Source organism: Sinocyclocheilus anshuiensis, unplaced genomic scaffold (genome assembly GCF_001515605.1).
Source record: "Sinocyclocheilus anshuiensis isolate Anshui unplaced genomic scaffold, SAMN03320099.WGS_v1.1 scaffold296, whole genome shotgun sequence".
NCBI lineage: Eukaryota > Metazoa > Chordata > Actinopteri > Cypriniformes > Cyprinidae > Sinocyclocheilus > Sinocyclocheilus anshuiensis.
This window is the reverse complement of record NW_015557065.1, coordinates 178,727-184,924: the sequence shown is the minus strand read 5'-3', so window position 1 is coordinate 184,924 and position 6,198 is coordinate 178,727. Positions and strand designations below refer to the sequence as shown.

General features: G+C 37.0%; 1 protein-coding gene across 1 annotated transcript in view; it reads right to left on the bottom strand.

Moving 5' to 3' along the window:
• LOC107676622 (transmembrane protein 132C-like) overlaps positions 1–6,198 on the bottom strand; it is a 253,438-nt gene that overhangs the window by 246,371 nt on the left and 869 nt on the right. The gene's annotated exons all lie outside the window — the stretch shown is intronic.

Below are 6,198 nucleotides of genomic sequence, written 5' to 3'. Positions count from 1 at the left end.
GACACTGAAGAATGGAGTAATGATGCTGAAAATTTAGCTTTGATCACAGAAATAAATGACATTTTAATATATATTTAAATAGAAAGCAGTTGTTTTAAATAGTAACAAAAAATCACAATATTACTGCTTTTGCTGTAGTTTGGATCAAATAAATGCAGGTTTGGTGAGAAAAGACTTCTTTAAAAAACATTAAAAAATTATTACTGTTCAAAAACTTTTGACTGGTAGTGTATGTATCACACTCATATCACATCTAGTTGTTTTGGATAAGAATAAAACGTCAGGTCCGACAATATCGTGTCTTTTTTTTATTTAAATCTAGCTTTATTCGCATTGGCCCATGGAAACCTCTATGAACACACTTGACTTGACTTGGCCAAAAAATCGCGGGGGACGAATTTACGTTTTATTAAAAAGTGTTTAGTATTCTACACTCATGGCGTGCACACATTAGGATAGGTTAGATGCCTGCCTCCGTTGCGAGTCCCTATCAAGCACTTTACCGATTCAACTACTCTCTTCTTCTCCTCCTGCCTGGCTCTTTGATCCGCATCACTCACCGCAGAGCAAGCATGTTCTTGATAAATCTGCTGTGAAAACGTGGGAAAAGCCGACGAGGAAGAAGTTGGGGTGAAGCGATCTTTATATAGGCGGAGCAAAATACTTCATCGCTCTGTCTATAGCGCATTGTGATTGGATGTTTACACCGTCAATACAGGAGACAAACCAATGGGCCACTGGCTGCTCGCTGTCCCTGCACACAGGGACTTAAATTAACCACTCAACACTATTTTGTGATATATGGTAACATGGTGCCTAATGTTTGTGGATGCGAACGCATTATCATTCATAAAATTAAGATTTGTAAAGTGCACTGTTCACAGACTATGGTGTTTGTTAAATGTGCATGGTTTCCAAACATTAAGTTTGGAGATTTATGCAAAGTTCTATGCAAGGACTCCTATGAAAGGGACTAACCTTGTCTTTGTCCACTGGATGACAAAGATCTTATTGTTACAACTTTTCTTGAATATTGAAAACTGTACTTTTAATGCCATTCCACAGCTAAAACTACATACAAACTCCTTTTATCAAAAATAAATAAATAAAAATAAAAACCTTTCGAGGTTTGAAAAACCTTCACCTTTTAAGGTCAGCACAAAGTACAGGGTGTCATAATAGGACATGACGTACTGCTGTAACTCAGTACTTCTCTAAGCAAACAGGTCCATCATAGCTCGATAAAATGCACTCCATTAAAGGTCTGAGTAAAATGGCTTTTTATCCAGATGTCATCACTGAAATGGTGATGGCTGAGAGAAAGACAAGTGGCATAATTTACGGGCCATTCTATGTTTGAATTCGCTGTAATTCTTACAGTTTACTCAAAGATTTTGTTCCTGACAAGGGAATTGTCATATCAATCCATGTCTTTAGAAAACTCCTGAGGAAACACATAATGGGAATTAAATTAAGATGTTAAAGTCAAACAGTGTTTCATTTACTACAACAGCTCTCAAACAAATGAAGTCTTGGACTTGACATGTTCTTTTTTAAAGAGCTGATCTTAATTTCAACATGTCTAAGGCACAATGCTGGGTGTAATTACTCCGGTGTGACATAACACATCAAAGGATTTAGTTCATTTTGAGTTTTAAATGCTTTTAGCTGTAGGGGTGACAATGGTCCCAAGAAAGCTTTATATATAACAGTGACTTTTGTAATGCATATGAGTTGTGCACAATCCTAATGGGGTTCAGATTATGTATGCACAGTATATTGGTATTGTATTTGTTTATCAGATACTTGAGATTCGTTAATGTATTAATATCAGTAAATATTAGAATTAATTATGCATGCTCATTTTCACATATTTAAACATTTAAATGACATTTGCTGTCAACTATACTGCAAACATTTTTTTTTTTAAACTGCAAATAATACAAAGATTGAATTATATTTTACAATAAAATACTAAGTATTCCTACCTCAAAATTACATTTACATTTAATTAAATGCATTACAGTACATGCTGTTTTTCATATTTAATTGTGAAATTTACTAGCAATTTCTACGTGAAATTTGTTTCTATGCCATTTTTTCCAGTGTAACGCTTAAATGTAATATTTAAAAACACAAATAATTGAATTTAATAACACTGTTCACTTAAATGTAATCTTTAGCAGATCTTAAAATCATCCATTCCATTTTGATCTATGGAAAAAAAAAATATTTAAAAAAATAAAATTTTCATACTTTCTAATGCTGTGTTGCTTAAAGTTAGTTGTTGAATTTAAAACAATTGATTTTTAGTTTGTAGTGTTACATTATTTTGGAAAGGATCAGCTTATCAGTATCATATTGGTGCATTGGTGTATCCCTAGTTCAGATCATCTATATTTCTCTGCAGTATTTCAGTTTAGTTTAAGAACATGCTTTAAAAACTCATTCATCACTCATTATTTTCACTTCAGCAACAGTGTGCTGTTCCAGAAAGCTCATACATCTCTCCAGCCTAATAATGAAACTATCCTCTTCTTTTTCTCACAGTTTAAAACACTGTGAGTAATGTGTGGGCCTGCTGAACATCAAGCTCAAAGACCCGGATAATTCCAAGGTCATTTCAGCACTAACTACTACATGTTCTTGCACAAGACTGAGGTACAGAGGGAGGAGGAGGAAGGCCAAAGACAGAGAGAGAACAAAATAGAGCAAGAAAGGAGGCTGAAAGAAGAACACAGGGATAAAATAACGGCCTTATTCATTTAAAGGTTCGTATTATTATAATGTCCATTTAACATGAGGACCAAATGCTCCCCAGCTCACAGCCAGAGTGATCTAGATTTAATGATGAGAGGTAATCTGACGCACAGCCGTGCCCCCATGTTTGCCCCCACACCTGAACAAGCCATTATGGACCTCTTTCATAATGGATCCATTTCAGCTGCGTTTCAACAGACAAACTGAGGTAAATTCAGGTAAATCAAACCACATTCTTTTTAAATGTCAAAAGTGCCTTGATTTACCTGACTTCCCCCAATGTAGTGAACCACACCATAAACATCCAGACAGAAAGCTATGACAGGACTCTGTATTTCTCCCCTCCCTAAATGAGGTAACAATGCTCACAAACAGAAAAATATACTGCACTTTTTACAATTATGAAATAAAACTATGAAAAGTCAGAACTACAAAACACATCTTATTCGACCAGATTTCTTAATGAACTGCTTCAAACAATGAGTGAATGAAAAGCTACAGTACCAGTGGAGAATAAGTGTAATATTGTGTGGGTGTGTGTGTGTGTGTGTGTCTGTGTGTGTGTGTGTGTTAGGGATGCAGCGATTAACCGGTTTCGCGATTAACCGGGCTTTAAAACGTCACGGTTAATTAATCGTAAAGGTTCCGCTAAACCGAGTGTTTCTGTTACACAGAACGGAAACAAAGTTACACTAGCGGTGCACCAGCTTAAAATGACGTCACGGAGGCTACTACATGCATTAGATGAACTGTGACAGAGGGACCAAACAGCGAAGCTTTATTTTCACCAGAGAAAGGTGATGGGGGGCCCTGCAGTAAGTCATAGCCCCAGGGCCCAGTGCGGTCTTAATGCGGCCCTGACGACGTGAAGGCAAGAACCACCTGACGCAAAGCTACAGCTCGTTAGCTCAGCATTCTGCCCGCTTCAGATCAGAAAGAGATGAAAAAGATCACATGTAAGATCACATTTTTTTAAATTAATTAATTATAACATTTAGCTACTTGAATTAATTATGAGAGAGAGAGAGAGAGAGAGAGAGAGAGAGGTGACAGTTGCCTGTGTGAATTAGCCTACCTGCGTCTGTGCGTCTCTACAGTAGGCTATTTAATCTATTTTATTAATAAAAGTCAGGGGGCAGCATTCTCAAGAAGTTTGTGTCCTCCTGAATGTTTGTACACATGCGCAGCGCGATCTCTGATCTCACAAACCAAAATAATATGCAATGCGATGCAATGAGTGAATTTCAAGCTGTCAGCTTGGTTATTGGGTTAGATCTCTGCCACAATTCTGCACGCAAAAGATCATATTTTGAGCGCACAAAAGTGCATTTTGCACGCACGCGATCTGAGTTTTGTGGAGAAAATGTTCGTTTCACAAAGAAAAAAATATTTAGAGCGCACTAAAATCAATTTTGCATTTAAAATAATTTTTGGATGTGTGCAGACCTTCTCTTTTGCGAGTGCAATGTTTCACTAGCTTGCTCCCTTGATGCCCGCCCTCAGTGCTCTCTAAATGCAGACGGCTGGCTTGCTCAACACAACCCAGCATTACAATATGCCATAATTCCAGCCAATCAGAGATGAGGCTGCTAAATTCTGATTGGCTGCCTTGACAACCAATCACAACATTCCTTGCATTGCTGATGACAGCGGAAGAGGGAAAATACACTGCATGCATAATTATTATGCAAGTTGATATTCTGATTATATCTTTTTCCAAGCACATGTTACCAATTACAAACAACATCAATCTTAATAACTACTATTAATCTTGTATTTAATCATTTATAATTGATATATTATTGTTCATGAAGGTTGGAAGTGAAAAACGCCTTATATTCAGGTGTGCATAATTATTAAGCAGGTTATCTTCTACAGATAAAATCTCGAGATGGACTAAAAATGAACTCCCAAAACTTACTGCCAGATTCTGGAAGATAAATTCTTCAAACAGTGGTACAAGAGGATGTGGTGCTGGTCCTTCAAGAGTCACTCTCAACTTATCTGTATATAAAGCCTATATAAAAAAATCAGTCTTCAAGTATTTTACTACACTTCAGTATGTGATTTTTATTAAGTAGGGGTCATCTTTTGGATTCTATACTTCACCTAAGTCTCTGAGAACCTGACAAACTTACTGACAACTTGTACTTCTGGAGACTCCAGATAGGTTGCCGTTCTGGAAAATGGTGGCGCTGGAGACTAAATGGTTCCTGGTGATTTCACACCTAATTCTTCACCTTAATTCCTAATTCTTTTGCAGTTAACATGCATCTTTTCTTCTCTACATGTTTTTGACTGACCCTGCTGACCCACTATGCATTTTGCTGTCCAATGGTTATGCATTAACTTTGCAATTTCTAGTATTTTATTTGTTTTGAATATTTCTCATGGGCATGTAATAATTTTTGAATTTCAGTCTGAGTTAAATCTCTCTTTTTTTTTGGCTCATTTGATCTGTAAAAGAAAATCTGCTTAATAATTATGCACACCTGAATATAAGACATTTTTCACTTCCAGCCTTCATGAATAATTATATATCAATTATAAATGATTAAATACAAGATTAATAGTAGTTATTAAGATTGATGCCGTTTGAAATTGGTAAAATGTGCTTGGAAAAAAAATATGATCAGAATAGCAACTTGCATAATAATTATGCATGCACTATATTTTTCCTCTTCTGCTATCGAGGTAATGCAAGGAATGTTGTGATTGGTTGTCAAGGCAGCCAATCAGAATTTAGCAGCCACGTCTCTGATTGGCTGGAATTATGGCATATTGTAATGCTGGGTTGTGTTGAGCAAGCGAGCCGTTGGCATTTAGAGAGCACTGAGGGCGGGCATCAGTTGAGCAAGCTAGTGAAACGTTGCACACGCAAAAGAGAAGATCTGCATAAATCCAAAAACTTATTTTAAATGCAAAATTGATTTTCGTGCGCTCGAAATACGTTCTTCTTTGCGAGACGAACATTTTCTCCACAAAACTCAGTTCGCACGTGTGCAAAACGCACTTTTGCGTGCTCAAAATATGATCTTTCGCACGCAGAATTGTGGCAGAGATGTAATCCCATACTTGCTGACCATTCGAACCGATTCAGTCCGGTTCATTAAAATGATTCATTAAACAAGATTCGACTCGGGAACAACTCGTTCTCGAATCGGACATCGCTAATCCCCAGCTGCAGCACAAATGTGTCAGTCAGTGGCCGTGCTGTTGCGCTCGTTACGCTGAGGTCCCCGTTCATGTCGCAAGTTCATGTCGCAAGTTCACAATACCACACACTGAGTTAAACAGATAAGATTCAGTCAGGATCCAGAGAACAGCTTTTAGATTTAAACTATGAATGTCTCTTTACGATCTAAAGTTAAATAAGGAAATATTAATGCTGCAAGTGCCACATTAATATAAGGTTCATATGATGGGGATGGGATGGGG